This window comes from Schistocerca cancellata, chromosome 1 (genome assembly GCF_023864275.1).
Source record: "Schistocerca cancellata isolate TAMUIC-IGC-003103 chromosome 1, iqSchCanc2.1, whole genome shotgun sequence".
In the NCBI taxonomy this organism is placed as follows: domain Eukaryota; kingdom Metazoa; phylum Arthropoda; class Insecta; order Orthoptera; family Acrididae; genus Schistocerca; species Schistocerca cancellata.
In genome coordinates this window covers 1166605596-1166618402 of record NC_064626.1, presented here as the reverse complement: position 1 = coordinate 1166618402, position 12807 = coordinate 1166605596, and the positions used below count along the sequence as shown (strand labels likewise).

The window sequence follows — 12807 nt, the reverse complement described above, 5'->3', positions numbered from 1 at the left end:
CACGAACAAACTGTGAATGAAGGTGATTTTATTCAAATTTCCCATGTATTGAGTAAAGTGACTTTCGATCAAAAACTGTTCTGTTTTCCACTTACTCTCAAACAATGTATTGCAGTTACCTCCAAAGTGATCACGTCACCCCCCCCCCCCCCAAGTCTTCTAATTAGAACGTAAAGTGATCTAATTTTTCATTATAAACAGAAGTTATATTGAAGTATAAACATGAAGTTGCCTCTTTATTACATAATAATGGTGTATCAATTGGCATATATTTCCTTGCTCTCTTCTATTTAAATCATTAGAACGTTATTCCTCCCTGTACTCAAGTGATCAACGGTAGTCTCTCATCATATCGCCGGCCATGATCACGTCATTCCATCTGTTTTGAATCTTGATAACTAGATAAGAGCGCGCACCTCGTTCCTCGTAGATATCAGCCAAATTTGCAGGGTAAAGAAGCAAGTTGACCAATCAAAAAGTGAAATTGGGGCTTACCAAACAACAAAACTTCTCGAATTTTCCAGCATGTTGCCTACAAAAGACACATAAAGTGGGCCCATTCTCTTGCCCCAAGAACCTTGAATTATATCTAAGCTTCCGTCTCAATCATAGCCATATTTTATTCACAGTTGGAATCCGGCATCATTTTTCGAATGTAGTGTCCAATAAACACGCATCCTTTCAGTTTCGCTTCTTATAGATGAGTAAACTCCTCGCAGAATTACTAGAAATTTCCTCCATCTTTGGGTAAAGATTTCACAAACTGTTTCACCTTAACGAATGGAGATGCTAGCAGTTTTTTTTTTCTTCCACGGATCCATAGGGCTCTTGCACAAAACACTCTTCTCTCTACGCTAATAACATTTTCTCGTAGGCAAATTTGTTCTGAATCGATGTTGAAAGGTTTGCTATCGACTATCGTGTTAAGACTCGTCAACTATACAATTAAGTAAAGCTTTATAAACCATACATATTAGGTCAGAAACTAAGATTTGGATATTTAAAACTGTCGTAGAAAGTGTATCAATGCATGGAGCGGAAACGTGAGAAATAACTAAAAGAATTAAGAGAAACATATCGTCATTGGAGATGATATTTTGGAGGTGTTGCTGTAGGCTAATAGTGAGGGGTAAAATTAAAAATGAATATTTACGTAAGAGACTGAACCTGGGCACCACTGTCGTGGATGCAATCGAATCAAAATTACTGAGATGGCATGGGCATGTACGTCAACTGAGTGAGGATAGATGGCCTAAGATGGTGAAGGAATGGATTCCGTCTGATTGAAAAAGAAGAGGACGCCCGAAATAACACAGGAAGAGGGACCAGAAGAACTATGTCAGTAAGAAATTTGCAGATGGAAAATTGAAAAGGCAGAAGGCTATGATTGACGAAACAACTATAATGCTGTATTAAATCGCAATAAAACAACAATAAAAACCACAAGAATAAATTTTTCGTCGTTGGCGTACGTAAATACGTGACTGCATAATCAAATATTTTGCGATTCTACATATTTCGTAGACATCACTGTAATCCAAAATCTCCACTACATGCATTGGGGCAATATTCGGAGAGAAGTCCAGCGCTCCCTAGAAAGGAGCTAGTAGGCGAGTCAGCAGAAATGTAAAAGAAGGCATCTGCATAAAATCGTGGATGTTGATTCTTTTTAAATGTAATGAAAGAACCACGTTCAAGTAATATATACACTGAAAATGTAAGTTGAATAGCAGACGCTAACAGAGTTCAGTGCGTTATTACTGAGGACCAAGTCGAGCAGAAATACTTGAAAGTATAGCTTGATATGTCATGAGCAAGCTGACGCCCGATAGCGGATAAGGGCTTCCCGCATGAATTACATGCTGTGGGGAGGGGAGGGGAAACTGTGGAGGACCTTGTGCAACTTCAGTCAACCTTCATTCATAGTACTTGCAATGTGGAAAAAAATTTTCTGCACATCGTTTGTATCCACGAATAATACACACTTGACCATTTAACATTAAGTTATCTGTAGTAGAAACCCGGCGACCTAATATTCCATTCTATCAATCTGAACTTAAATCTCTGCGAAACTGTAGTCAAGTAGAATGGAGGCGCGGTTGTTAGGGGGTTGTATGTGAAAATGAGCATAACCCGGGAAAGTGCAGATCATTTTCAACCCACGTTCATTAACATATTACACATTGTGAGGAAAGAAATGTAGGATAGCAGAAATGATGGGAAAGAACTAAAACTTCAAAGCAAGTATACTTCTGTAAGACTTGGAGCATTTGTAACCTAACTTAATTCAAATAATTATGACACTGGTATATTGAAACACACTGTGCCACTCCTAAGGATGCTGTTTGGCGGGGGGGAGGGAGGGGGTGAGAACGGAGAAACATGTAAAGATCGTGGTCGGTGCAGTAACACTCTGAATCTACAACGTTGTGGATCGATGGGCTGCTTGATGACAGTTTCCATGAGATTTAAGAGAAATTCATTCAAGTTAAAAGAATATCATGGAAAGTTAGGTCGCCGCGTTTCTCCTACAGGTAGCTTAAAGTTAAATGCTCAGGAGTGTGTTAGTCTTGGATACAAACGATTTTATTGATAACATCTGTCTGTCAATACCCTAGGACAGATAAGAAACTGCCGGCCACTGTGGCCGAGCGGTTCTAGGCGCTTCAGTCTGGAACCGCGCGACCGCTACAGTCGCAGGTTCGAATCCTGCCTCGGGCATGGATGTGTGTGATGTCCTTAGGTTAATTAGCTTTACGTAGTTCTAAGTTATAGGGGACTGATGACCTCAGATGTTCAGTTCCATAGTGCTCAGAGCCATTTGAACCATTTAGATAAGAAACTAGACAACACAGGAATCGCTAACCGCCAACAAACACAGGTATCACAGTGCGGGATGCAGCGGTAATATAAAAGCTGTTCAAGAGACTTCCACAAGGACCTCCGATCGAATATAGTGAAATGCTTTTCAAATCAAAGATCGCGATGTGGTGAAGCGCGATTTCTAGCATATTCATATTGTTCGTGCTTAAGTTCAGTGGTCATTTACTGTAAATGAATAAGCTGGAAAAGTACATTGTCAGAGTGACTTTGTCATGGATATCAAGAAGCAGTGCAATGTAACTACTATCTCAAACATAACGATGCTTTCGTTTCATAAACTTTTCATTAAATAAATTTCCGTCATTTGCGCCAGCACCACGACGCCTGCACTTGGTCCATATATTGTTCCAATAACACCTGAATCTGATGAAAAGACTGCAGTGGCTCGGAAACTAGTTAATGGTAGAATAAATCATACCAAACTAAAAAAAAAGCGATTGGTTGCATATTCTACCCACATGAATTGTCAAGCACAAGAAAGAGTTTTCACGATGCTACGTTGATAGAATACGGTTCCCAAAGATTTTCCTACGACATCGTTCTCGCACCAAACACACACCACAACAGCTCCACATCGCCTCTTTTACGATTTCTGCTGCCTTAATAAATGTCGCTCTACTGGCCAGAACAAGTGACACCACTTACGTCAGGGACGAGACGTCGTCCTACCCTGTAGTGGGAACAGCTGCTGTAGTATTGCCGGGACCTTGTGTACCGTACTGGTCAGATGTAGCCACGGACGGACCCTAAACACAACTAACTTGTCACAGCTCCGAGGACGATTTGCAGTCGCCATTAGCTCGCCTTAATGGCCTGTGATGGTGTTTGTGATGCATGACGCACAGTGTACAGAAGACGACTGGAGAAAGATTTTCCGCGTTTTTTTGGAAACGACGTCATCTGTAAGGGACGCCTGCTTGCGGATCTTCCGTTTTCGACCTCGTACTTAGTTGTGTTATTATTCCAGTGCGGGTGAAGAGTATCCTATACATTACCTAGAGACTAAAATTTATTAACAAACTTTTTCCAGAGTCGTACAAGCAATCGTTTTTCCCATACGTCCCTTCCGTGAACGGGAAGCATTAACACGTGTAAGTCAATTAGAAGCAACCAATATACTTTAGAGTTTCAAAGAGTGTAGCTCTAGATATTCTATGAAAAACGTAAGGCTGCACGTGTCATCTACATCCATTGTCCGCAAGCCGCTTCCCTCGTATCCTGTTCCTGTCCGTTTGAATTTGAATCTCTCTAATTTTACTTTTCACGATCTTTTCGCGAGATATACACGTGACTCTTTCAATAGCGTATGCTCTCCAAATTTTAGAAGTAAACCACACCGTGGTGCAGAATGTCTCTCTTGCAGCGTCTGTCGGTGCAATTGGCTGAGCATCTCCGTCTCACTTCAACTTGAGCTTCGTTTCATCTACGTAATTTACGATCTACGAGGGTAATCCCAAAATAAAGGTCTCCTACTTTTTTATAAGTACATAGACCTGTGTGTTTCTACAATGGTTTACATCAGTTTACAGCTTGAACATTTAGCTATTTTTCGACATAATCACCATTTCTGTCGATGCATGTTCGTAGACGCTGTGGCAGTTTTTGTATGCCCATGTCATACCAGCTTGCCGCCATGCTGTTCAGAAAGTTATGACCCTCTTCTTTCACCTCGTCGTCGGAGCTGAATCGCTTTCCGTTCAAAATGGCTCTGAGCACTATGGGACTTAACTTCTGAGGTCCTCAGTCCCCTAGGACTTAGAACTACTTAAACCTAACTAACGTAAGGACATCACACACATCCATGCCCGAGGCAGGATTCGAACCTGCGACCGTTGCGGTCGCGCGGTGCCAGACTGTAGCGCCTAGAACCGATCGGTCACCACGGCCGGCTGAATCGTTTTCCGGCCAAATGTTCTTTCAACCCAGGGAACAGGTGATAGTTACTGCGCGCCAAGTCCGGACTATAGGGTGGGTGGGTGATTGTGATTGTAGAAATAAATAGGTCTATGTACTTATAAAAACGTGGGAGACCTTACTTTTGGGATGACCCTCACACCACGCGAATCACTGTGAAGTGCGTGGCAGCGGGTACATTTTGTATCACACATTTTCTCCCTTTGCATTCACGGATGGAATGTGAAAAGAATGACCGCTAGTATTTCTCTGTGCGAGCTGCTACGAGTATTTACCTAATATTATCCAAACGATATCTCCAGGATAGATATGTCGGGGGCTAAGGAATATTGTGGTTTCTGTCCTCGAAAGTGGTTCTTGACGTCTTCTAAACACTTTCTCGAGAGCTGTACGGTGTCCTTCATCGAGATTTTCGACATTTTGAGTTACACTCCTTTGTTAGTCGAATAAATCTTTGATCATTCGGATCGTTATTCTTTTCATACACTCGACGTTCTCCATCTACATGACTGATCTGCAATTCACACGTAAGTACTTGGCAGAAGGTTCATCGAACAACTTTGAGACTATTTTGTAACGTTGCATTTTCGAACAGCACTTGGGAAAAGCAAATACTTTTAAATCTTCAAATTCAAATGGCTCAAAGCACTATGGGACTTAACATCGGAGGTCATCAGTCCCCTAGGCTTAGAACTACTTAAACCTAACTAAACTAAGGACATCACACACATCCATGCCCGAGGCAGGATTCGAACCTGCGACCGTAGCAGCAGCGTGATTCCGGACTGGAGCGCCTAGAACCGCCCGACCACAGCGGCCAGCTTTAAATCTTCCCGTGAGAACTCTGATTTCTCTTATTTCATTACGATGGTCGTTTCGCCCGCCCTAAGTAGACAGGAGTTATCAAAACATTCCCGTATTCTGAGTAGAAAGTTGGCTCAAATGGTTCAAACGACTCTAAGCACTATGGGACTTAAATCTGAGGTCATCAGACCTCTAGACATAGAACTACTTAATCCTAACTAACCTAAGGACATCACATACATCCATGCCCGAAGCAGGATTCGATCCTGCGACCGTAGCAGGCGCGCGGTTCCGGACTGAAGCGCCTAGAACCGCTCGGTCACAGCGGCCGGCAGAAAGTTGGTGACTGAAATTTCGTCAAAAGATCTCGCAGCAACGAGAAATTCTTTTGTTTTAATGATTGTCATCCGGACTCACGTATCATATCCGTAACACTACTCCCCCTTTTTACCTTGATAATACAAAACGGGTTGCTCTTCTCTGAACTTTTTCGATGTCCTCCGTCAGTTCTATCAGATGCGGATCCCACAACGCGCACGAACACACCAGAAGAGGAGGGACAAGCGTAGTGTAGGCCATCTCCTTAGTAGATCTGTTGCTTCTTCTAAGAGTTCTGTCTATAAAACGCAGTCTTTGGTTCGCATTCCCCACCACTTTTTCTGTGTGGTGGTACCAATTTAAGTTGTTCGCAATTATAAGCCCTAGCTATTTAGTTGAACCGACAACCTTTGAATTGAATTTGGGATATTCATCGTGTAACCGAAATTTAACGTTTTTTCTTTTTAATTTTCATGAAAATGATCTCAGAGTTTTGTTTACTGTTTAGAGCCAATTGCTCCTTTTCGCTCCATACAGATATTTTGTTTAAATCGTTTTGCAACTGGTTTTAATCTTCTGATGACTTTACTAGCCGGTAAATGACAGCGTAACCTGCAAACAATCTAAGTAGGGTGCTCGAAGTCTCTCCTAAATCGTTTATAGAGATTAGGAACAGCAGGTTACCCATATAACACTACCTTGGGGAACGCCAGATATAACTTCTGACTTCATCGGTGATTTTGCGTCATTTACTACGAAGTGTGACACGGAAATCACGAGTGCAGTCGCACAACTGAGACGATATTCCTTACGCATGCAATTTGATTGCAAGCTGCTTGTGATGTACGTGCCGAAAGCCTTCCAGAAATTTAAAAATGTGGAATCTTCGCGTGAATAAAGAAGTAGTTGTGTTTCAAAGAACGATATTTTCTGAATGCATGTCGACTACGTGTCGGTCGATCATTTCTTAGTTATTTCATAATGTCCCAAAACAGTATATGCTCCAAGACCATACCGCAAATTGATGTCAGTGATATGAGACCGTAATTCGGTGGATTACTGCTAGACCAACCTGATATGCATACCATACACCTGAGAAGAATTCAAGTACGGACCATTCATTTGTTTTGTACGCAGTCTCATTTGCAGATATCTGCACTTCCTCAGTATCCTACCAATGAATCGTAACCTGCCATTCCTCTACCAACAACTGTGGCACTTCGCTTTATAACTCTACATGTTGTTACTTCCCATCGTTTCTATGGTATCACTTGGTCTAGTTGTCACTTATTAATCCTGTAGTGAAAGGATACCATGCGTTAACGTTTCGTGAAATGGAAAACTCTGCAGTTCTGTGAAATGAGAGCTATGAAAAATAGTTGCCAGTCTTTGCGCCTTTCTGATATTTAGTCAAGATGATATTCAGTCGAGATAGAGGACATCACTTATAAGTTTTCTATGTGGGCAACCGCAGCTTAAACTCTGCTTGGTCAAAAACCTTTTTTAAAATTTTTTGTGGTAACATCTTCTTTAAAAATTTGTAGAATCCGCTTGTAGCTGCAAATCCTCGGTTATTGTGGAATCAAGGAACAATCATTTTCGCAATAACGAATCTAAGCTTCAGGTTAAATTTGAGTGGGTTACACTAAGCCATTAAACCTATACGACCTCCCACCGTTCTATAAGGCACCCATCTTGGCATCATGACATCATGGATCTCACAACATCCATCAATAATCTTAGATTAATTACGGATCGTCACTGAGAGACATTCTAATTTGGACCAGTGTTGGAACTTCATAAATTTAGACAACACTGTTAGTGGAGCGCAGCGATCTGGTGCTATACTTAGGTTAAACCAACAGTCGAGATCGCAATAACATTTGTTTATTACGACCGGTTTCGGTTTATATTAAAGCCATCCTCATCCTCAGACGTTTTGGGCCATACTTTGACCGGTGCTGGCGGCACCTCGGTTTTTCACGTGATACCACGATGGTACCGTATTGAGTGTACGATCGTGGTATCACGTGAAAAACCGAGGTGCCGCCAGCACCAGTCAACGTGGGGCCCAAAAAGTCTGATGACGGCTTTAACAGAACCGAAACCGGTCATAATAAACAGATGTTATATCGATCTCGACTGTTGGTTTAACCTAAACAATATTGGAACTCCTGATAGTACTTAGAAAAACAGCTATCACGGCTGCGATGAAGAAATGATGGTACCGTGTGGAGAGGCAGTCGCTGTTAAAATATTACTAGCTGCTGCCTCGGCACACGATGTTACCATTTCTTCATCGCAGCCGTGATAGCTGTTTTTCTAAGTACTGTCATACTGTCAGGAGTTCATCTTTGGTCCAAATTAGAACGTCCTTTAGTGAGGATGCCTAATTACCTATGTTTTAATTATTGACGGACTTTTCAACATCCATTGCATTTGATGAAGCAAGGATATGTGTCTGGTAGAACGTTGGTAGATCGCATTGGTGTAATGGCTTAATGTTATCCAGCCAAATGGTACGGTGATTATCGCGAAACCGGTTGTACTTGATTCCACAATAATACAAAAAGACCCCAGATATTTTTTGGAAGATTTTACCACAAAACTTTTTAAAATGTTTTTTAACTATAGGTATTACTTAACGTTTTACCGGATAGACTTTCCTCTCAGTTATAATCTCCGAAATAGTGAGGTTGCAACTAATACTATACGCGAAAGCATTATGTTTCAATGCAATGCAAACGTCATTTGTTATTCCAAGGGAATGTATTTTCGTTAGAAGGCGTCGATGTGGTGTTGAATCAAAAGCTTCATATTACAAGGGAGGGACGGATTAACTGAACAATGTTATGATTGCAAGAGAAACGATCTTAACTGATTAACAGTTGTTAAACTGTGATGAGATCCTAGGAAAATTTCGTTTCTAATACGTTAAATTTTGTAGAGCTGAAATACTTGAGGACAACACTGCGACCATCTGTAGCAATATTTGAGCGAAGGTAGCACAAAAAAAATGATTTTAAGAGCTTAACTTTACAACCATAAAAGCCATTTTCGTAGCGCTGCTAGTTGTTTGGCAGAAAAAGAGCTGTCAATAATTTGTGAAAGGGAAACACCAGAGCTCGACAAGAACCTTCATGGGGAGGGGTGGACATATGTGGAGGGGGCACACATATGGTGTATGGTCGCCATTTCTTTCTGCTATGCAGCAGTATTGCAGTGTAAGGTACAATCTGAGCTGCTGCAAAAAATATTAGCGCCCGGGCAGATAATATTGAACTGTTTGTCACAGACAAATAGCATACTAATGCACATGATGGTAATCGCCTGCAAGTAATCTCTTTCTCAAATCTGAAGGATGAGCGCATGCAGTAAACGTAAAAGCGATCTGGATCCACGTGTACAGACACTGAGCACAGTCGCAGGTAATTTTGACTCTTACTTTCAATTAATAATAAAGAAAAAACTAAACTTTTGAAGCGAGAGAAAAAGCACATTTTGTCTTATCTACGATCAGATTCTACTAAATGCTCTAACTTCATATTCGAAGCACAACGTGAAGCTTCTCCACATTGCGTGGCAACGTTCTATGTCACTCGTGTCCGACATTCACAAGATGCTTCGCGACAAATAAGTCTGTATGACATGAAGAATGTGGTTCTCTTAGCCTCTGATGAGCATTTTACTGCGAAAGTGAGCTGCCCGGCGCGACAGTATTTCACTAGTATAATCATATCTCAATAACAAACAAGAAAAACAGAACACTTCTCTTAAACGACCAAAACGCTGTGACACTGGGCTGGTACAATCTTTAAAAAGAAAATCATCTCTATTAGGGGCCAAAAATATAGTTCAGTGAGTGTGACGGAAAAATAATTACTAAGTAAAGAAGGGAAAGTCGTTCTGATGTTTCCTCGAGTTACATACATTCGACACTAGATTTACCGAAACTGATTATTGGACAACACACTTCGAAAGTATCGTGTCCATGGCTAATCAGCGCGCTACTGAAGAAATGCCGAATACATGTAGTCGTAATTTGTTCACCAGCGACAAGATGAAAAAAAAAAAAAGAAATATGACCCCCGCTTGTCACCTCCTTCCTCCTATATTATATCCTACACATTAGTATTGCGTCAGAAGTGACTTCAACATTCCTGCATACGTCAGCTGTAGTCAAAATGTTTTCCCTCAGAAAGGGGAATGCGTAACAACTTCCCTACCAACACTTCTTGATAATCGATCTCTGGTACGAATTACCCCAAATGGCTTCAACAGGTACTCAGATTCACTGTAGCTCGTGAAACGCAGAGCCATGCAGTCATTGTCGTTGATACAACAATCGATGGTGACATCTCAGACGCTGCCTGCATCCCTCTAGAGCACAGGTTTCCAAACTTGAGGTAAAGGCACTGAAAATACTGTTACTTTGAGGGAAGACACTGTTTATTCTGAAGTTTAGTAAAATTATAAAAAATGAGAAAAAACTAGTTTCATTCAGTGAACACCAATGTTCCACGGAACACAGTTTGGACAACACTGCTGTAAGAGTCTAGACAATATTAACAGAAACTAATATGCACGAAAAACTACGTAATACAATATTATTAAGAAAAAATACTAGCAACTGTGGACAGAAAAGTTCGTAAAAATCAAGTAGGCCTACCATAATCTTAATTTATCGTGTAATATTTAAAAATTGTCTAGTTTCTAACGTTGATGGAATATATTAACTTGTTTCCTCAACATGTTTATGCATGACCACATTTTTTGTCATACGAGATCTAAACATCGCCCGTATCGGTTTATGAAGGTTGGTGACAATGCAGGAGTCCATCACAGATCGGTACGATCCCGTGCACAATAAACCGTTCTTCACGAACATAATTAAGATTAACGATTATAAGAGACAAGCAGATAAATCACTAAAAACAGTTTTCCTCCCAGTATGCGACACTGGAAGCTAACCTGGAATCTAACCCGGCACTTTGGAATTTACTGTGGTAATAAAACACACCATGCGATACTTTTTCCTCCCCTTACCAGCGGAAACTGGCGACGCAAATTCTCCTCGTTAAATGAGTTCGAACAACTCACCTGCCGTTCCCGCCCCCATCACACGTTTTTAACTACGACTTTTCCGTTCAACACAAAAAACGGAAAGTATAAGAGGTAGAAGCCGCCTGAGAGAGGAGCTGACCCTTGCCGCCGCATAATGTGATCAATTCGGACGACTTGCGTGAAGAAGTGCACACTTACTTGAAAATGTACTGTTGCAGAAACGAAGACACTGACAGTCTTCCCTATGTTTCTTCTCGAATTAGCGCGCCACTACTGTGTGGTGCCGTGCGCAGCGCGAGTGAGGCGCCTTGCCGCGGCGAACTTTTATAAGTAACTGAAAACTGACGCGGATGAAGTCCCCCGGTCGTCGCTCATTGGCTGAAGGTTCCGCCGCCAGGTGGCACCACGGTCGTTGCGTAACAGCTAGGCGCTAAGAAAAGCTCGCACTTGATCAGTGACAGAGTGACCGTTAACATCGCGCTTCTCGAGAGATACCTTGTCAGCCGCCGGTGCGTTCAGTGAACCCTGCTCACAGCGAGCTTAGAAACTGGAGTCTTGCTGTGAGGTTCAGTGCATAGCGATGCCACACAATATTTCGAAAGAACAGTGCATTGTACATGAGTAAAAATAGTTAAGAAAAAGCTACTTAGTTTTGTTCTTGAGAAAAAGTGTAGCAAAAACTTTTTTTTTTCTTGCTAGGTGCTATTACTGTTGTTGCGATATGTACGGACACTGTGCGACGTGACGAAAACATTGTACCGGTATTCTATTCGACACGTGGTGAAGCTCGGTGTAAGCCAATCCGCAAGCACGAAAGCCATGGCTTTACGGAAAAATGATCCTGATGTCTAATGTAGTGTTTGTCATCGCTCGGTTGTATTTAAACAAAGGAAATGACCTCTGTACTTTTTATAATACGTTATATGCTTGAACATACAATATCATTCTACAACTCCTGTTTGACTCAGTTTTGTGTGATGCATGATCCGTTTTACATATTAATATTTATTTATGTTTGATTATTCGAAGCCTTTACGAAAGCAGATATTCGTGCATAAGCTAAACACGCTTTCGAGTACGTAATTTGTTTTCGTCGTGTGTTTAAAAATATTTGGACCCATGTATCTCCTACGTAAGGTCACTGATCAGTGATAATTTAAAATTCTGCAAGTGACAGGGGGCTTCTCCTTTTGAGATTATATGAAGAACTTCTCTACCGTTAAGGCCGGTATTACATTATCATATTTCTTTGTCAAAGTTGATATGTCAAATATTTATGTCAAAGAAATTTGATGGTGTAATAGGGAACTTTGTCAAAACTTGCCAGTCGTCAAATAAATATGATCAAATCTAGGGCCTCGCCGTAGACTTGATCTTAAAAGTCGTTCGTCTTTTGTTCACTGCAATGTGAAATGTAACAGCTTGGAGCGCTGGCGTCACTACAGCTATTTGACGTCTCGTGTTTGTAAACAAAAGTTGGTGTGTTGCTTAGACTCTATTTTTTTCTATGCATTTGCTTCGACTATGGGGAGGGGGGGGGGCGGTCAGCAAGAGGTACAGTGCATGCTATTAATTGTGTGTTGATGGTCAGGTGGAATATGCTGCAGGCGACATATGTCCACAGTCACAATGACTTGTCTTTAGTATTCGTAGTAGCTTAAGAGATTATGGTGCAGATGTCTTCATTAAGCGTTGTGCTTTAGTAGCTATTATTGACATCATCCAGAAAATGTTTTATAAAAGTGCACATTAAAGACCGGTCGATGTGCTTACCTGCTTACCAACGCACTGGGAGAAACGGGAACATTTAGCTATGAGGCTAAA

General features: G+C 41.3%; 1 protein-coding gene across 1 annotated transcript in view; it reads right to left on the bottom strand.

Moving 5' to 3' along the window:
* LOC126093841 (uncharacterized) overlaps positions 1 to 11300 on the bottom strand; it is a 140148-nt gene extending 128848 nt beyond the window's left edge. The window contains exon 1 of the mRNA XM_049908752.1: positions 11182 to 11300. The gene's annotated coding sequence lies outside the window, so the exon portion shown is untranslated. The remainder of the gene's footprint in view (positions 1 to 11181) is intronic.
* Between the last annotated feature and the right edge of the window lie 1507 nt (positions 11301 to 12807).